Raw genomic sequence first — 21,345 nt, 5'->3', positions numbered from 1 at the left:
CTTGTCATGATTTTGATCCTGTTTTCATGGATTTTCTGTTGGTTCAGAAAACATTTGTTTAGCACACACTCTGGCTCAAACACTGTGTTAGGTGCTGAAAATAAGGAGATGAGAAACAGCCTTTTCCTTATTTACAGAGAAAAGCGACAATTCAGGTACAAAAAATAAGGCACCTTTCATGATCTGTTATACTCAAGGTTCTTAATTACTTTGAATGCTATTTAATTCAATTCTCATAAAAATCTGTAAACTATTATACATTTATAAAAGAGGAACTGAAACAGTATCTGGTATAGAGTAAAAATCACAAAAAAATAGAAAAGAATGTATAACGTATAATGCAAGGAGAAAATGACTTTATAGTTAAAAAAATCTGAAATGATTGTCTTTCTTTTCCCATTTTATGTTGAATTTAAACTTATAAAATTTACAAATTCAATTTAAACTTAAAAAAATTCCCTGAAAATGATTTATATGCTGAAATGTTTACATTTAAATAAATTATCTGAAAATAAGTAAGTGCATTTTACTTATTTCCCCGATTGTTTTTGGAAAGACTTCTGCTTGGGGCACTGAGTAAGCTTTTACAGTGCAGTGAATACATGTAAACTATTCATTTATATATTTAAAAAACACAAAAGAAAACAGAATTACTGCAAGTTTAATTAGCACACAAGCTGTTTAGCCTTTGGTTCTGTGCTGACTGACAAACTCTTAGTCATCCTTAAAGACTTATCTCAAAAGCTTATTCAATTGTCAACACATTTTAGTATGAGTCATATAGCTCTGTTAGATTTTGAGAAAACAAGATGAAAAGGTAAGGTCCTTGACCTCAAGATGTTACTGATCTTTAAAAAAATACATAAGAAAAAAAAGAGTAAAAAAAAACCCACTTTTAATTATCCAAATATGAGATTTAATGTAAGGAAATAGAAGCATAAAAATTTATTGGGAAGTGTGGTGGAATTAGTCCCCTCCAAAGGACTTCTGCAGATAATCTGGGAGTGAAGGGTTTCCAGGGGACAGCTCTTAAAGTGTCTGTTTCAGTTGGGAGCCTCCCACCCCATCCCCATCTGTGGTCCCGCCATTCCTGGGGCAGCCATGTCTGGTGATTGAGCCAAGAGTGGTTATAGAGCTGAGCCATTTTAACCCAATGTGAAACAACTTTCATAGTTAGTAATCCCTCCAGATGACTCCCCCTATTGGAATGGCTAAAACTGTTTCAGGTCTGCATGCAAGTTTGACTTCTTTTCTTTCCCCTACACCGCTCCTTCCCTCCTCATCCTCCTTTAGTGGATCCTTGATAAACATCTTGCATCCTAAATCTGGTCTCAGAGTCATTCTGGAAAATGCCTACTTGGATAAAAGGACTGGGGGAATCCGAAGGCAGAAAAGTTGCCATGTAAGTTCTCAGTGTGTAATGTCAAAGCCTGTTTTTCTGTGCTCATCTTCATTGAACCTCTCTGACCAAAGTTATTAGTGACTTCCTTGTTGCTGACCAGTGTGCTTCTTTCCTTTATTGAACCTACGGGGATGGATACTACTGACTCCCTTTTCTCAAACTTGTTTATTCCTTGTCTGGTTGGTGATTAAGTGTATGCATATAAACTCTGTCTCAAATCCCACCATTCCACCAATGAACTGTGAGACCTGGGACATTATGTTTAGCATCTCTGTTACCTTAGTATCTTTGGTCTGTAAAATGCTGATACCCTTTGTATCTATTTTATGAGGCTGCTGTGATGATTAAATGTATAGAATATACATTTATACCTTTTGTACCATTTCAACTGTTGCTCCTTCTACCTCTCTGACAGTTCCTTCTGAGCCTATTCCCATTCTTTCCTTTTGCCCCAATCCCTCTTTAAACTGTGATGCTGTCTTTACTTGACTCTTTTTCCGTATCCAGAAATATCTGAAGAAGAAAACTCTGGAAAAATTATAATAAAAAATTGGAGAAATATTTTAACACAACTCTCCATAAATATTTTTGTCCTCTCAATTTTTGTTTGCCCATGTGCAGATAACAAAACAAATGTTGCAGAATTTCTGTGTGTAGATGGTATGGTTTGTGCTTGTCTTGTTCTGACACAGTCTTTCATTGCTCTGTGCAAAAAAAATCATTATTTATTAAGGATTAGAGGAATATAAATTATAGTTTAAAATAGGTAATAAATAGCTTAGAGAAGAACTTTTTCAAAGGAGTTCAAATTTTTTTAAGAAAGCTTGCTAAAACCCTTCCTTGCAAAATTCCATCCTGTAACACAGCTAGTGCCTGAAGAACACGTGAATAAACCATCAATTAACACGATTATTAAAATAATGCATCTGAATATAATTTTATTTCTAGAAAATCACTATCATGTTAATCTTTGTTGCAAACATCCACTTCATGTGTCTTTGGCCTTTACCTTTTTGACTCAAAGCCTTGGAATTTCTTTCTTTCTCCCCAATTTGATAGGTCTTTTTTAAAAATTATTATTTAAGTTTATTTATTTTGAGAGATAGAAAGAACAGAGGAGGGGCAGAGAGAAAGGGAGAGAGAATCCCAGGGAGTCTCCGTGCCATCCTTGCAGAGCCTGATGCAGGGCTTGAACCCATGAATCATGAGATCATGACCTGAGCGGAAAGCAAGAGTCTAGCGGAAAGCACGGCTAAGCCATGTAGGTGCCCCAACCAAATTTGATGGTTCTAAAGTCAAGGTTTTGCTTCAATACATATGTAACGCTTTCAGGGTAAAATATTATCATTTTGGAGATCATTTGATTTTAATTGGATATATTATTACTCAGTTTAGACTGGAGCGTTCCATCTTAATCTAATTTCTGAATTTCAGATGACTGTCATGGTAATAAAGACACAGGGAGGGGGGAATGGTGGGCAATCCCAAGGCTGCAGGATTTCAGGTTTCTGTTTAGTTGGTTCCCTATGTTTACTGAAATCAGCTCTTAATACTGCTCGTTTCTGGAAACCTCTGATCTTCAAAGTAGAGGAATTTAGGCATATTTAGAAATCAATTTTATTTTGTGTACTGAAAAGCAGGTTGATATTGCTAAAGGGATGCACTAACAGGGAGATAACAGTATTTTCATCTTTTGTATCATTTGGCAGGTATTGTTCTAGAAGCCAAAGTTTGCATCGTTCTAAAAGGTGATAATTATAATTCATTCCTCATGCATATGTTTAGCACTTAAAATGACTAAACTCACATTCCAACTTGAATTCCATAGTTTTCTTCTTTGCATAAGACAGCCAGTAATTTTTGAGTGTCCAATAAATCACTCATTTTACCTATATTTATACCTCCCTCACCATAAAGAGTCTCTGGAAAATAAACCTTAGACCATGCACAAAACAAAAATCACAGAGAATGTGACCACAAATGCAAAGTGAGGTGTGGAGTTGAGAAATTATTCCACAGATTCAATCCCTCCTAAATATACAGCTGGTAATCAACCTGTCCTTTTGTCCCCTGACCTTTCACCCACCTCTCTGCACCAGTTGGACGTGCACCAACTCATCTTATCACCACACTCGTTCTTCTCCTGTAACAATCACGCATTGCCATCTACCAAGCTCCTATATAGTAAAAACCGTGCAGAAACACTTGGCCTACTTTGTTTCTTCTATTTCTTTGAATAACTGGAGTTAAGTAGTATTTTACGATTAGGAAAACACTTGCAGAAATTTGACGTTTCTTAACTAAGGGCACAAAGATACTAAATAGCAGAGGGGGATTCAACTTTGGTGGGTGTCTGTTTCATCTCTCCAGGGGTCGACCATCAATCTGTAAGGCATCATTGAAGGCTCAGGACTCAAATAACCAAAAAAGTTAGATAAAATATCTAACTTAAAATTTCACAGCTTAGGGACGCCTGGGTGGCTCAGTCGGTGAAGCGTCCGACTTCGGCTCAGGTCACAGTTTGTGAGTTCGAGCCCCGCGTCAGGCTCTGTGCTGACAGCTCAGAGCCTGGAGCCTACTTCGGATTCTGTGTCTCAATCTCTCTCTGCCCCTCCCCGACTTGTGCTCGGTCTCTCTCTGTTTCTCAAAAATAAATATAAATGTAAAAAAAAATTCACAGCTTAAAAAAATGCACAGTTTTCTTCTATCCAAAGCACTTACGTACATCAGTGTGAGTGTGGTGAATTGTAGCCCAAATTGTATCTATGACATTGGTTATTTTGCTAAATATTTTTAAGTACTAAGATAATGTCTCATTGCACAATTATATTTCATTAGATAGCAAGAAAAATCTTGGACTTGGCTTTAGAATATAGTGCATTTTTTTCTTTCAACCTTCTCTCTTCCAAGTTCATCACATTATAGTTAGAAAACTACTCACATATTTCAGATGTGGTCAAGATTCATGTATGTGTGTGTGAGTGAGTGTGTATGCATATGTATACATATATGTACACACACCTATATTGCATGCATATAAATAATGTGCATACATATTTATGAGCCTATCTATTGCATGTGTATGCACCATATTTCCTTTAAGAAATATTTTTAATCAATAGAGCATTAAATATTACAAAAATAAGAAAAAATCAGAAAGCCAATGCCCTTTTCGACAGTCCTGGGCATTAAAATCGAGGAAAATAAACTCTAAAAAATGAAATTAAAAGAAAGATGTTATCACCATGAATTTAAGGTGAACATAACTTGTCTCTGTTTGCAGATGTCAAATGATACATTTTGCATTTATAGTGAAGCAGAAAAATTATCAAAAATCTTTTAAGTGTACACAACAAAGGAAATTTCGGTTGCAAAACAATCGTTTTATATTTGGTTTTTGCAATCTCATGACATTTTAGCCCTGATTACCCATCTGGACATTCTCTTTAAAAAAGAAAAGAAAAAGTAAGAATCTTAGCACCTCATAATAAATTACTAAAAGTGATTTGTTTTTTCTTTGTTTGCTTTAAAAAACTATTGCACTCCAAAAGGTTTTCACGCCAACAGGAAAAACTGACCTCCTCCTCTCTCCCTCCCTCCCTTAATTCCTTTCAATAATACGAACTTGTGCCTTGTGAACCAACCCCATGTCTTGGGCAGCAGGGTGTTGTGAAATGAATGAGCGCATATTCTACCTAACTTCCTACCCCTCCTGACACCACTGCTTCCTGAGCTCTGGGGTCATCTTTTAGTTGGAAGCTGAATTGATCAAATGCTGCCTTCTGTTGTTACAAAATCAGAGATTACTCCCGCTATAGCAAAGTTTTGGGTTGCTTTTTAAGCCAAATAGGGCAAAGCTTCTAAATGTCGATGATCCATGTTGGGACATCCGGGCACTAACTTACAAAAATGAGTTCAAGTCTCTCCTTACACAGAGGAGTAAACCTCTATGGCACCCTCCCCTTTAAGGACCACTGTTTGCTATGGCCAGGAACCAAACAGTGTCCTGTAGATGGTATACCATGTATTCTTTATAATACATTTGATGTTGGGAGGGCTTTTTTAGGAGCATTCTGTCCAGAAAAGTCAGGAAGCTCCGCTAGGAAGAAGGCTGCGCAGGAGATGACGGCACTTGCCTTCCCGTCTGAAACCTCAAGAGTCATTTCTGCACATCTTAGCAACATTAAGACAATTGGCAGTCCTTTTGAAGAAAATGCCAGGGCTCCAGTAAGAGGAGGCTTGCCGAAAAACATTAAGGTGCAATAAAGAGATGCGCGGTGGCTCTTGGAGAACTTTTTACTGTGACTCATCTGCAACCTTTTGCAAAATTTAATGTGGCAAAAGTACTGCGTTATTATGATGTACCATGTGGTATCCCGATTTGTCATCTTCACTTGACATATCTTTTATTGAGGGGTACAAGAAGAAACCCCACATTGGCTGAGGAAAAATTGTCTACTTACATCCCACACGGAGATTTAAAAATATATTCCTAGAATTTGGCATTTACAGGAACATGTTTCACTTTAGTAGTTCTGAAACGAGATAGCTTTTTTACCCTTTGAGTGTAAAAATCTATAACCTTAGTACATCACCACTAGAGGGCCATTGGCACTCGCCTTAATTTGGTAAATGGTGGCGGGGAGGTGGGGGTAAAGCAGGGAACAAAGCATTTGAATTGACTTTGCCCCTTTATCTTTTTATAGGGTGGACTGGTTTATGATTTACAATTACAGTTTGAATTTTTTGCCTTGTCATTTTATTTATTGTTTTGAAATTCCATAAAACATTATGTTCATTTGTTTTCAAGCACTGAGTCAGGTCTAAATTAGAATCTTTTCTACCACACAGATAAAACTATTACATTGGAAGACTATTCCATCCCAAGCCCCGTAATTTTCCCATATAGTTATTTAAATTATTTTTCAACAAAGCTGTTATAATGACATTTGATGTGTGAAGTTGCACAGGAAAAATATAAAAACTTGCTCAATGTAAGAGTGATTGGAGAAAGGCATCACATTCCTTTCTATGTAAAGATGGAGTAATTTCCATGGGATGATCTTATAGGTGAGAATGCCTTGAAGTTCTTTTGGCATGAAAATTAACTTAAACTTTCTACAGACAAATATAAACACATCGCAAGCAAAATGTCTACTTAAGCCGTCAGTAGTAAGTGTCTTCATACATTTATTGCTACACTGGTTCCAATTCTAGGTAATAATAGTTCTCTTTGAAAAATATAAGAATGGCATTTATGCTTTTGTGGACTAGCAGTTATTAAAATACTGTTTAGAGATGACGTGAATAATAAATAATTTTCTAATATAAACTTTGCAATTAAACTCAGTGTTTTAATATTGGGAAATAGTATTCAGTTTTCTTGAGCATAATTAATATGTCATGACTCTGACATGAAATACCCAGATTACTTTGTGGGTTGTATCAAATTTTGCTTGGTCTGATTGTTAACTGAATATCTGGGTCAAGTAAAGTAATAATAGCTTGACGTACGAGTGAATAAATGAAATGGTGTACAATATCTGCTATATATATTTTTTCCCTAGTGATTTTCTTCTTTGATTTAATTCTTTGAATTATTCTTGGAATAATTAAGTATATATTTTCCCATCATCCTTTATCTTTATTTCGCTGTGATTGCCACATTGCACAAGGTTATTTCTTGATCTGATGGTTTCTCCTGTAGGCCCATCAGCTTCTAAAAGAAAGAGGCAGTATATTATTAATCTCTGAATCTCTATGCCCACCTATAGTATGGCCTCTAACTAGGTAAAATTAATTAGACTTCTTTTAGTGATGGTCAATTTGAGAGTAAAGCTATAGACTGTTTTTTCTTCCTGTGTTCTAGAAGGATGCCTGTTTTAAAGTCACCTGGAAATTTACTGTCTCAGATGGTGAACAGACCATTGATCTGGGCAATATCAGCCCCAGTAATGGCATGTCAGGGCTGCTTTCGGCTGAGCAGCAGACCTGTCTTTCCTACTGTCTTTCTTCACCCTGATTACTAAAGAAGACTTAAAGGACCTTACATTTTACTCAGGAGCTTCTGCTTGTGTGCAGATAGTCGCTACTCTTAGCGCGTGGTTTATAACCTCAATACAAAAGCATGGCTAATTTATAATTAACTTACGATGTATAATGTGTTCTTTTTAAAAAAAAAAGTGTATTAATTTATTTTGAGAGAGAGAGAGAGCACAGGGAAGGGCAGAGAGAGAGAGAGGGAGCCTGACGTGGGGCTCGAACTCACACACTGTGAGATCATGACCTGAGCCCAAATCAAGAGTTGGTCACTTAACCGACTAAGCCACCTGGGAGCCCCTATGATGTATAATGTGCTTTTGTGTCCAACAGAATACGTTCTAATTTTTCTTCACTATGTAGTAACAGTGATATCAATAAGAGCTAACTTACTGAACACGTACTGTGTGTCAAAAGCTCTTGGAAATCCTTTGTACATGCTTTAACTCATTTAATATCTTGCTAAAATTGGACAAAGTTTCCATTCTTTATCTGTAAGCTTGAGGTGTGTGTATGTCCTTGACTGGAGTTAGGGGAATACTGAATATAAAGCGCTTGTCACTGTTAGATTTTATACTGATAAGCATTTCCCTCCGCTCTTTCCATTAGTAAAACTTTTCTTGTTCAGTTGATGACTTTCAACATTCACTGCTTCTACCGCTGAGTGAGCACTTGGACTAAGCTAGGAGGTCTGCTAAGGGGTTTTATGTAAAGTATCTCATTTCATTTGTACAATAACTACATGCGGTTGCTAGCATTTTCTCCATGTAATGCTCTGGGAATGTGAAGCAGGAAAAGATTACATGATGTGCCCATTGAAAATAATCATGTCGGGATCAAAGTCCAGGAGCAATCTGATACAGAAGACTGTCATGTTCCTACCCTCTGCCTTACACTGTTTCCTAAATCTGTAAATACACACTTTATCACTGATCGCAACTTCCCATTTCTGGTGTGCTTTATTTTTTTTTTAGTTTATTTTTTTTTTAACGTTTATTTATTTTTGGGACAGAGAGAGACAGAGCATGAACGGGGGAGGGTCAGAGAGAGAGGGAGACACAGAATCGGAAACAGGCTCCAGGCTCTGAGCCATCAGCCCAGAGCCCGACGCGGGGCTCGAACTCACGGACCGCGAGATCGTGACCTGAGCTGAAGTCGGACGCTTAACCGACTGAGCCACCCAGGCGCCCCTGGTGTGCTTTAATAAACGACTTCTGGAGCAGCTTTATACACTAATAACTTTTCATTTAGGTTATATCAAATTATTACTTTGTCATTCTGTTTATGGCAATGCATGAGAATTCTTTCTTTTTCTGAAATGAAATTATTATTAGCCTTGGTTAGAAGGTCAGGACATATTAGGGTTCCTCTCTGCCTTAGCTACATCAGCCATGTGTAGTTGAGGATGTTCTCTCTTCCTCATAAGGCACTGAGAAGTAAAAAAAAACCAAACAGTTGAGAAGTTAAGGAAATAATGCCAAATTATTATGACCATTTATATTAGATTAAAATGTGATAAGATGTGGAACATCTTTAAATCTTGTTCACAGAAAGTTTCACAGTCTTTCATATTCGTCATGAGATTTTTAATGCAGGGCTGCTGTCTCAATATGACTAAAACATCAAACCTTGTTAATGGTCTATGAATTAAGATAGATTCTATATGATGATGCTTTTTAATTGAGAAGGTTTCTTTAACTGAATTGAGACCTGTGTGCACTTTGTTGATTTCCAAGCAGTTCCTTAATAATCATGAACTTTTAAAGTCACGCTGATTAAAAAAAAAAAGCAAGTAGCCCTTATAAGCCATTGCATACAATTTGAAATAAAATAGCCACTTAGGGGCGCCTGGGTGGCTTAGTCGGTTGGGCATCCGACTTCCGCTCAGGTCATGATCTCACGGTTCATGAGTTCAAGCCCTATGTCCAGCTCTGTGCTGACAGCTTGGAGCCTGCAGCCTGCTTAGGATTCTGTGTCTGCTTTTCTCTCTGCCCCTCCCCCGCTTGTGCTCTCTCTCTATCAAAAATAAATAAATGTAAAAAAACAAAATTAAAAAAAATAGCCACTTAAATTTAGTTCATAGAAAGAAATGAATGCCATCCATATGTATTATGTCATCTATATTTGTTATGGTCATAATCATTATGTAAAAGAGTTTGAGTATTGGCCTTTTATGTGTTATGCAAAATAAGAACGCTTGCTGTTTGATGTTCAATTTTGGTTATCTTGCAATGTTACAAGATTATTTGTGGCATGTAATTTAGGTAACCAGGCGAAAGCCCACTTATTGGTGGGCCAAGTGTTGCCAGGAAAAGCAAAAGCAGTAAAGTTTTAGAGTTAAGAGTGAGAATTCTGATCTCAAAAGCCAGGTGCTTCAAATCCCAGTCCCTCAATAATCCTCTCACAATGAATAAACTGCTTAAACTCGGTTGCCTAAATTTCCTTATTTTAAAAAAATGAAAATAATAATTATACCCATCATAGTTAGCTTATTAAACTTTTTTTTAAAATTTTGGAATAATTGTGGATTCACATGTAGTTGCAAGAAATAACAGAGAGCCCATGTATCCTTTACTCAGTTTTCTGCAATGATAACATCCGGAAGCAGATGATCTGCCTCCTGACATGGCATCGGAAGGTCAGCAGTAGCCTAGCGCTAGGTCACAACACCTGTGTCATTCATCCTGTTTCATCTTGTCCCCTGGGCATTTGATCATTTCTCATCCTCACAAGGGGAAGAGTGAGTACAGTACAATAAGATATTTTGAGAGCGACCCCATTTACCTAACTTGTATCACATATCATTATAATTTTCTAATTCATTACTTCTTGTTGTCCATCTCTTACTGGGCCTAATCCATAAACTAAACTTTATCATTGGTGTGTACGTATGGGAAAAACCATAGTACCTACGGAGTCTGGTCCTAGCTGCGGTTCCAGGCATCACCTGCGGATAAGGGGGGGTGGGGGCTAGTGTAACCTATCACAACCAGGATACTGACACGGTCAAGATGCAGAATATTCTCATCAGAATTCCTCGTGTTGCACTTGTACAGCCACAGCATGTCCCTCCTACCTACGCACCATTCTTAATCCCTGCCAATCGCTAATCTGTTTTTCACGTCCATAATTTTCTCACTTCCAGAATAGTATACAAATAAAATCCTGCAGTATGCAATCTTTCTGGGTTGATTTTTTCACTCAGCACAATTTTCTGGTGATCTGGGTAGCCGATAGTCGTTTGTTATTTTCCATCGCTTAAGAGCCTTCTATGGTACACATGCACTACATTTAACCATTACACCCATTGAAAGATGTCTGCTTTGTTCACAATCCATTTTGAGATCCATGTGGTTTTTTACCTCCTTTGAGATTTCCTCCTTGATCCACGGATTAATTAGAAATGTGTTGTTTAGTTTCAAAGAATTTAGAGGCTTTCCTATTTGTGTTACTGATTTCTTTGGGTTTCAACTTTTCATATTTATTAAGGATTGTTCTGTGGCTCAGTATATAGTCTATCTTGGTATATTATGCAGGCACTTGAAAAGACGGGTTCCCTACCCCCCTAACCTGCATATGTCTAAGTCCAGCTCTGGAGATAATGAATACGAACAAAAATATATTGTGTCAAAATTTCTCAGTTTATTTTATTTCTTCTAATTTCAGTGTTTGTGTGGTAGAAAAGGAATTAATTAAAACTCCTGGAAAATAAAGACACATACACACACACCATAGATATAAATCTATAAATATATATCTGTGGCATATATATATATATATATATATATATACATATATATGTATATGTATATGTATATGTATATGTATATGTATATGTATATGTATGTGTATGTGTATGTATATGTATATGGCAGCTGTTGTTAGCTAAGAAATTCAAGTCACAAACTCACTTCATTCAACAGCTATTTATAAAGTGTCAGTTCACTAGTTGGGCAAATGAGGCAGGCATTAATCAAATAGTCATAGTAGTGGATGTAAAAAGCTATCATCCTCACATGGGCAGGAGCTCAGTTCCAGGAAAACACAGAACAAAGAAATCTTCCCAAGTTGAGAAAGCTTTGCTAGTCAATATCTGAAGAATATTCAGGAGATACATTCTGGTGTAACTAACTTTACAACAAATTTGCATAATTTAGAGCTAGTTCTTATCGTGGGCACAAGATGGTAAATTATCACAGGGGACAAGGGGAGCTTGGGTGGCCCAGTCGGTTAGGTATCCGACTTCAGCTCAGGTCATGATCTCACAGTTCATGGGTTTGAGCCCCGCGTCGGGATCTGTGCTGACGGCTCAGAGCCTGGAGCCTGCTTCAGATTCTGTGTCTCCCTCTCTCTCTCTGCCCTTCCTCTCTCTCTCTCTCTCTCAAAAATAAATACACATTAAAAAATTAAAAAAAATTATCACAGGGGACAATAAAGTGACTTTTATGGGAGATGAAGAGATCACTTTGATAACAGTATTACAAACCTCCTTGGGCTTTGTTTCAGCTGCTGCTGGCCCCATCTCACACAAATCTCCAGTAAGCACTTCCTTCCTGTTTCTTCAGTTTGGCCAAGTGTTTGCTCACATCCTTATGGAGAGCTTTTTCTTCAGAGCACTCTTCAGAGGGTTTAATATCTCCTGAGTATTTCCTCTGTATTCTCCTTTTATTAACTCCCTTCTTCTGAAATTGAAAAAGGTCGAGTGTTTCTAAATATTATGAAGTTCATGTGATTTGTTTCCTGGGTGTGTGTGTATGTGTGCTGATGGAGTGATGTTTATCACAGACGACGGAGCAACTCTATTGTATATGGTACATTTATTGGAAGGGGGATAGGAAATACAATGAGCAGTTATAATCAGAAAAGAAGAAAAGAATGAGCACAAATATAGATCATTAAATTCAACCTCTGCTGTTCTCATATTTCTCTTTCCACAATCTGTTCTCACAATTTTTCTCACCAAGGATGTATTAGATAAATTCATGAGTCTTCCTCAAGCAGTATTTTCTTGAAAGGTTGTTCCTTTCAAAAAGCAAAATGATTTATCTTGGTTTAAGATCTTTGATGTCAAACTGCAGACGCTTTCCTTTAAAGGTGAAGGAATTTTCTTTCCAGCTTCCATCTTTACTTGTTTACAACATCTCAAGACATTTGTTTGGATTTGAAACTTTACAGGCTTAGTCTTATTAGGGATGTTATTTTTTTATTTGTTCCACATTCTATCTCTACCACTCCCCCCACTGACACCCCCACATTAGAAAGAGTAAATTCAATTAGCTCCATTACTTTTGAATTATGATACAGCAAAAAAACATATTCTTCCTCCTCTTAAAAATTGCTCGAAGCTTTATTTGTACTGGTTTAACTCAAAAGTGGATTTAAACTTCACACTTGGCAGTATTATAAGGGGAAAGAAAAGTGAAGCCAAATTAAAAAAAAAAAACACCTTATACAATCTAAAGCTCAAAAACATGACTAGTATTTTGTTCTGAAATTTTTATCCAAATACACTATGTACATTTTCATTGTAAAAGCACAGGTACAGTAAGAGAATATTATAACTGTGTTCATTTTGATTGAATAAAATAATCATTGACTCTCTGCCATATAGAATAAGCCCAGGAACTAGAAGAAGAAAATAGAGATGCGTAAGATTTAGTCCCAGCTACCAAAAGAGTCTAAAACTGGAAAATAGGATTATAATAGTACAAGGCATGGGCATAAACAAAATTTTATGGTGGTTCAGAGGAGAAATAGGTCCTGGTCAATCTGAAGTTATACCAAGCAGCCCTCAGCTACTGTTGGGACCAGAGCAATGACCTCCTGATTCAGCACTCTGAGTTCACTCCTATTTCCCTTGACTCCATTTTTCCAAGTGCCTGGTTTTATGATTTTTTTTTAATGTAAATTTAATCATATCACTCCTTTGCCTAGAACTCTGTAGTTGTTTTCACAGCACTTAGAACATAGTTCAGATTCCTCACTCCGCCTCACCAGTTGCTACCTGATCCAGCACTTGCCACCCTCTCCTTCACCTCTTTAATCGTGCTAAGTTCCTTCCTGCCTTAGACTCTATGCCCTTGCTTCTCTCTCAACTTGGAAGCTTTTCTCCAAATGCTTGCCTTGACTTGCCCCTTCACATAATTCACATCGTAGGTTAATATACATATCCTGTGCTGAGAACAGGGCCTGACAAACAGTAAGCATTTTACAGCGTTGGCTGTGGGTGGCCACCTACTCACCTAACTCTTCCACCATTTTGTTTTAATCAGATACTATTTGGTGTTATCTCTTTCACACTTCATATTATATAATACATAGCCTCTTAACACCATTATCATGATGATGATGATGATGATGATGTGTGTGTTTATTATCTATCTTCCCTTATTAGTTTTTAATCTCCATAGGGCAAGCAAAGGTTCTGTCAGTTTTGCTTTTAGTTGGATTTCCAAGACCTAGAACAGCACCTGATATATTGTGGTCACTTAACAAAAATATGCCACACCTGGCGCCTGGGTGGCTTATGTGGTTAAGGATCTGACTTCAACTCAGGTCGTGATCTCAGGGTTGGTGAGTTTGAGTCCTGAATCAGGTGAGCTCGAGGCCCGTTTCAGGTGAGTCCCGCTTCTCTCTGTCTCTTTCTGACTCTCTCTCACTGCCCCTTGCTCACTTGTGCCCTCTCTCTCTCAAAAAAAAAAAAAAAAAAAAAAAAAAAAAAAGCCACACCATTTTGAATGAAAAAAACTACAGTAATACAAGTTTAAAAGTTTAACTATTTCAGCTTGTTTTAAAATTAGGACCCCTCTTTAGATGGAGAACTTGTGCATGCTACTTTTGCATTGGCTCTAAAACTGTTTTTGTGTTAGGGCTGGGGATGGATGTTAGAGATTTGTCTTAGGACATAGATTGATGCAATGTGGCTGTGAAGTTGACCAATGACTCAGTTTTCCATCACAATGTCTATCCCTCCCAGCTCTCCAGTCTACCATTAGGGTTATATGTCTCTGAGAACTGAAAATTTGGGGAACGTTTAGTTTAATTCTATTCTTCCCAGTTTTACTGAGATATGATATACAAATAAAAATTGTATATATTCAAGGCGTACAATTTGGTATTTTGATAAAAGTATACTTTGTGTAATGATTACCACAACCAAGCTAATTAACATATCTATCACTTCACATAGTTACAGTTTTTTGTTTTTGTTTTTGTCTTTGCTTTTTTTTTTGTGGTAAGAAGACCAAAGATCTACTCACTTAGCAAAAGTCAACTACAGAATACGTTATTATTATCTGTAGTCATCATGCTTTACATTAGCCTCTAGAACTCTTACTTGATTTTTTAATTTAAAAAATTAAAATTTTATTTTATTCTTTTATTTTATTCTTTTTATTTTATTTTATTTTATTTTATTTTATTTTATTTTATATATGAGAACTTACTTTATAACAGAGTTAGTGCCCTTTGGTCAACATCTCTCTATTTCCCCCATCCCCCTGGCCTTTGGCAACTATTCTTCTACTCTCTGTTTATCTAAGTTCAACATTTTATATTTCTTATCTAAGTAATATTATGCAATACCTATCTTTCTGTGTCTGGCTTATTCATTTAGCATCACATTTTATTTATCTAGTCATCCATTGCCTATTTCCATATCTTGGCTATTGTGATTAATGCTTCCATAAACACAGGAGGGCAGGGATCTTTTTGAGATCCTGATTTCATTTCCTTTGGATATAAACCCAGAAGTGGTATCGGTGGATCATATGGTAGTTGCATTTTTAATTTATTGAGGAAATTCTCTTCTGTTTCCCAGAGTGGCATTTCCTTTTTTTCCCAACAGTGTTCTCTTTTCCCTACATCCTCACCAATGCTTGTTATCTTTTCCTTTGACCATAATCATTCTAACAGGTGTCAGGCGGATAGGTTTTGATTCATATTTCCCTGATTAATGATGTTGAACACCTTTTCATATACCTGTTGGCCATCTGTCAGTCTTCTTTTGAGAAATGTCTATTTGATTCCTTTACAATTTTTAATTGGGTTATTTGCTTTTATGTTATTGAGTTCCTTACATATTTTGAAATGCACCTATCATTAGATATATGGTTTGAAAATATTTTCTCCTATTCTGTAGTTTGTCTTTTAATTTAATTTTTTATTTCTTTTGCTACACAGTAACTTATTGGTTTTATATAATCTCATTTGTTAATTTTTGCTTTCATTACCTGTGTATTTGGTGTCATATTCAAAAAGAAAATTTTCATCAATACCAATGTCAAGAAGCCTATTTCCTATATTTTCTTCTAAGAGCTTTACTGTCTCAGGTCTAATATTTAAGTCTTGATTCATTTGCGTTGGTTTTTGTGTATGGTGAAAGATAAGGGTCCAGTTTCATTTTTTTGTACGTGAATATCCTGTTTCCCCAGCACCTTTATTAAAAGACTATCTTTTCCTCAATGTGCATTCTTGGCACTCTTGTCAAAGATTAATTAAACATATATATGTGGGTTTATTTCTGGACTATTTTCCTCCAATAGCCTATGAGTCTATTTTTATGGCGGTCCCATATTGTGTTGATTACTATAGCTTCTTAGTATTGTTTAAAATCAGGAAGCGTGGTGCCTCTAGCTTTATTGTTCTTTCTCAAAATGGGCCATTTCAGGGTCATTTCAGGGTCCTTGGGGTTCCTTACAAACTTGTAGGATTCTTTTTCTATTTCCGTGAAAAATGCCATCGGATTTTGATAAGGATTGCATTAAATCTGTACATCATTTTGTGTAGTATGAACATTTTAACAATATTTACTCTTCCGATCCAGAAGCATGGACTATCTTTTCATTTGTTTGTATCTTCTTCAATTTATTTATTCACTGTCTTATAGTTTTCAGTGTACAGATCTTTTACCTCCATGGTTTACTTTATTCTTCAGTATTTTATTCTTTCTGATGATATTGTAAATGGGATTGTTTTCCTAACTTCTCTTTCTGATAGTTCATTGATAATGTATAAAAGAATGGATTTTTGTCTTTTGATTTTACATTCTCCAACTTCACTAAATTTGCTTGTTAAGCTCAAGGTATTTTTTGGTAGTTTTTAGGAGTTTCTGTAGAAGATTGTGTCATCTGTGACAATTTTTCTTCTTCCTTTCCAATTGGGATGACTTTTATTTGTTTTTCTTGCCTAATTCCTCCGGCTAGATTGCCAGTAAGTACTGTGTCGAATAGATGCAGCATCCTTGTCTGGTTCCTGATCTTAGAGAAAAACTTTCAGTTTGCCACTGTTGAGTATGATGCTAGCCATTGATTTCCATGGGCAAATATGGCCTTTAGTATGTTAGGTACATTCTTGCTATACTAATTTGTTGAGAGTTTTTATCACAAAGTGATGTTGAATTTTGTCAAATGCATTTTCTGCATCTACAGAGATGATCATATCATTTTGCTTTCCTTTGATTAATGTGGTGAGTCAAGTTTATTGATCTGAAAATGTTGAATAATCCTTACATCCCAGGGATAAATCTTATATTATCATGTGGTGTGAACATTTTAATGATCTCTTGATTTTGGTTTGTTAGTATTATATTGAAAATTTTGGTATCTTTGTTTATCATGGATATTGGTCTGTAATTTTCTTTACTGACAGTCCCTTTCTCTAGCTTTGGCATCAGGGTAATTCTGAACGACTAACATGAGTTTGGAAATGTTCATTCTTCTTTGATTTTTTGGAAGAGTTTGAGAAGTACTGACATTAATTATTATTGAAGTGTTTGGTAGCACTAATCAGTGAAACTATGTGGTCCTATACTTTTGTTTTGGGGGAGGTTTTTCATTAGTAACTCAACTTCCTTACTCATTAGTGATCTGGTTTTTTTTTAATTCCTTCATGATTTGGTCTTGATAAGTTGTATGTTGGAATTCATCCATTGCTTCTAAGTCATCCAATTTATTAGGGCATAATTGTTCCTGGTAGTCTCTTTTGATCTTGTGTAATTTTGTAATAAAAGCTGTAATGTCATTTCCAGTCCCTGGAACAGTGATAAAATAATTTGCTGTTGTTTAAACCATGCAACCTGTATGTATGATATTATTACAGCCTAAGTATGTTAATACAATTCTATGGGATGTTTTGCTGGATATAGATTTCTAGGTGGAAGGCTTTTAGTTATTTTTTTTCTTCATCACTTTAAACATGTCTTGCTGTTTATTGGCCTCTATAGTTTTATAGTTTCTGATAAAGAATCAGCAGTCATCCACCCTCTGGGCGAGCGTGTAATGCAACAATATATAATAAGACATATTTTCAATTACACTAAAGGTAAGAATTGTGTCTAGTTCATTTTTCTTAAATCACAGGTCATACTTACAGACAGATAAGAAAAATAAATATACATAAACAAGACAATTTATATGAGTGAGAGGTATGCTTTACTGGAAAGTGCTGATGAGATACAGTTTGTATGGGACCAGGCCACTGTTGTAACTGTCTTTGAAATGAACGGGACAACCATGTTAAATGTTGAGTTGTGTTTTTGTTTTTTTTTTTTTTTTTTTTTTTTGTCATCGAACAGGCCTGTTATGTTTCTGGCAGAGGTCACTGTCAAGTAAATACTGTGTCAAACAGAAAATCTAGGAAGCATGCCTGTTGATAAAGAGCAGATACTCTCTTACTGGCTCCGTGCACTACTTGACCTGCTAACTTCAGGTAACCCTCTTGCTGACAGGCCTGAAGAGGAACCATATGGCAACGCACACACCAAAGTGTCAATGGCCTCACTATCGAACACCTGGGCAATGAAATTCTAAGCTTTACAATTTGGTTCACGGGGTCTCTGTTTACGACAGTGCTCCATGTTCTGACAGCGTCTCTCCATTTGTAGGTTACGTAAAGATGGCGGTGACAAACAAGGAAAGGTATCAAGAGTCAGAAGGACTAAACTGGTGATCAAGCACTGCCACCCGCCAGCTGTGTGGCTTCGGAAAGGTTACCGCAACTCTTTTATCCATAGTTCTCGCAACTGCAAAATGGGGACAACACATGTCTCATAGGGCTGGGGTTTAAGAGAACTATTCTATATGCACATGCTTTAGTGAAAGGAAGCAAGGTAACAAGCATTTTCTTGTTCGATATCCCAAAGTTCTTGCCCCTGTAGTGTTGCAGGTAATATGTTAGCAGAGCTTTCAGAAAGTCAGTCTGAAATATAATTGCCTACTTTAATAAATAGCAATTTTGTAATAATTTTCCCCTTTGCTTCTGAATGCTCATCTTGATGGCTTTGCCTGCTTTTTAATTGTGTGCATGTCTATTAAGGTGAGGGAAGAACATTTTTCTTTTGAAAATAAAGAAACTCAGTTCTTTCCAAGCTATTCAGCAGTTTAAAAATCCATTTAAATATTCGCTAAGCAAAATAAGAAGAATCAACCGCTCACAATGCTTCATTAAGGTACTACAGAATCAAGCTGACAGAACCACAGTTGGTTTATAGCCATTTTTGCACTAAGGTTTTAACACAAGTTTTGGATTATAAGGAGCAGCCAAGTTGTCAGCATAGGGAAGTATTTACTCATTAACATTTCTCACAGAAAATTTGGGTTATTTATCTATAAGACACAGAATATGAACTACTGGGTTTACTGCTAAACTTATCATAAAGCCCTAAGGTATAATAATTCCACAGACTTGAAAGAGTTGAAGTTATAAGTTCATCTTCTTAAATTACTATACTTATGAAGTGTGGTGTATGGTTAAAGTTCACTATGATTAGACTTAAAATTTTAATTTTGCCAGTCTTAGGTAAGACAACTTAAAAAAGTAGTAATTTAATCATTTGTAAATTATTTTTTTTAAAGATAAAGTAAGGTCCTTGGTAGTTGATAATAATAACTTTTTGTTATACTCTAGAAATAGAAACATAAATGTTCCATCAAATAATGCATTTTATACTCACTAAAGACAAGGATATATGTTTTATTTAAGTAAACTTTTACAAGCAATCAAAGACAAAAATTTCCTAAAAATGAAAGCATAATTATGATTGCTGTATATTATGTCCAAGTTTTCTGAGAAAAGGAAAAATGAAATGTCAAGTATAAGACTTGATATATGCTATTTTAATATTAAAGAAAAGAGAAATACAAAGACAAATGTCAAAAATACTCTAGATTTTCAGATTGGGTTTATAAAAGGATCAAACTTGTTTGTAAAATTCCTTATTAATATCCGTCTTGTTCAATAATATGTCTGAGGGGACAGGACAATCTGATGTTGAATAATTAAATCATTCTAGGACTATTTGTATTAAGAATTTTACTGATTTTGTCCACTGAATGTTCACGGAATGCTTGTGTTCCTTGTGCTGAAGAGAGGTTATGGAGACAGAGTTCCAAAGGGTTTGAATTAGAACTAATCCAGGGGCTACCATTGGGACAAAAAGTTATCTGGGACATTAGGAGAAGAGTCATTATCATGAATAAATTATCTCCGATCTGTGTATCAAGTTCAATCAATTCCTGTGATGAAACAGATGGTTTTCCCAACTTGCCACACTGTCCTCCCTTTTGTTATTTCATTTCAGCTCCAAGAATGCATTTGATTTGTGGAGAATCTAGTAGCAAAGACATTTACACAAAATTGTTTCCAGTACCTTAGTTGCTAAAAGCCTGATCAGAACCATTTGCTAAGGAAGAAAAGAATCTTCAAGGAACCAGTAATCTTGGTTTTGCTCCAACTCTCCAACGTCTCTGGACTGTGTAAAACATTGAAAAGAAGCAAGCAAAAAAAAAAAAAAAAAAAAAAAAAAAAAGAGAGAGAGAGAGAAAAGAAAAAAGAAAAAAGAAAAAAAAGACAACTGTAGATCGCAGTTCTACAACAACACACTTCAGATTCCACTTCAACTTTGATCTCAAAAATCTGAAGGGGAAATTTTCTTCTGTTCCATACTTTTTCCTGAACGTAAATATTATCATACCAAGATTAAAAACAGAGAATTTTAGGCTCTTGTCCTAAAACTATTGTTTGTATATACGGAGCTGAGTATAATTTTAAAATTCATAATGTAAAAATGAATAAATAAATAAATAGAATGTATAAGATAGTCCCCGCTATGGCTCAACTAATTAAAAAAGTCAATTTATAAAACATTTTGAGTGAGCATCAGGGTGCCTGGGTGGCTTAGTCTGTTAAGCGTCCAACTCTTTTTTTTTTTTTAAATTTTTTTTTCAACGTTTTTTATTTATTTTTGGGACAGAGAGAGACAGAGCATGAACGGGGGAGGGGCAGAGAGAGAGGGAGACACAGAATCGGAAACAGGCTCCAGGCTCCGAGCCATCAGCCCAGAGCCTGACGCGGGGCTCGAACTCACGGACCGCAAGATCGTGACCTGGCTGAAGTCGGATGCTTAACCAACTGCGCCACCCAGGCGCCCCTAAGCGTCCAACTCTTAATTTCAGCTGAGGTCATGATCTCACGGTTCATGAGTTTGAACCCCGTTCTTGGGGTTCTCTGTCTCCCTCTCTCTCTGCCCCTCACCCACTCGCATGCACTGTCTCAAAATAAATAAATAAACTTAAAAAAAACATATTGAGCATCTATTCTTTACAAGATGCCGTGATTCAGTTCATGAAGTATGATAACTTTAAAAGAGAAACATCTTTCCCCCCTCAGAAGTATGAATCTATTTCAAGGAGAAGACGAGATATAAACTGGTGCAGAATTAACAAGAATGTAATCGGTAAAACACACAGAGCACAACGTAGGACATGATTGGATTGATAATTACTCTGCAAAAGCAGCCCCCAGACTCCTGAGTATTTCAATCAGATCTGAGTGTTTAACCCTATTTTGCAATCAAAGCAAGTGCCTCAGTTACATTTCCATTTGTAGTAGTCTAAACAAGGAATCCT

The 21,345-nt window shown here is 36.2% G+C and overlaps 1 long non-coding RNA gene across 3 annotated transcripts in view; it reads left to right on the top strand.

The window, feature by feature from the left end:
- LOC122224903 overlaps window positions 1–20,181 on the top strand; it is a 79,298-nt gene extending 59,117 nt beyond the window's left edge. For 2 of the 3 annotated variants that reach the window (XR_006205002.1, XR_006205001.1), the window contains one exon: window positions 18,324–18,613. This is a non-coding gene — a long non-coding RNA (uncharacterized LOC122224903). Of the gene's footprint in view, window positions 1–18,323; window positions 18,614–20,018 lie in introns of those variants that run through there. The other variant, XR_006205003.1, reaches the window with a different exon arrangement.
- The last annotated feature ends 1,164 nt before the right edge of the window (window positions 20,182–21,345 follow it).

Source organism: Panthera leo, chromosome B4 (assembly GCF_018350215.1).
Source record: "Panthera leo isolate Ple1 chromosome B4, P.leo_Ple1_pat1.1, whole genome shotgun sequence".
Lineage (NCBI taxonomy): Eukaryota > Metazoa > Chordata > Mammalia > Carnivora > Felidae > Panthera > Panthera leo.
Note: the sequence above shows the minus strand (reverse complement) of the source record. Positions and strands in the feature narration are given on the sequence as shown.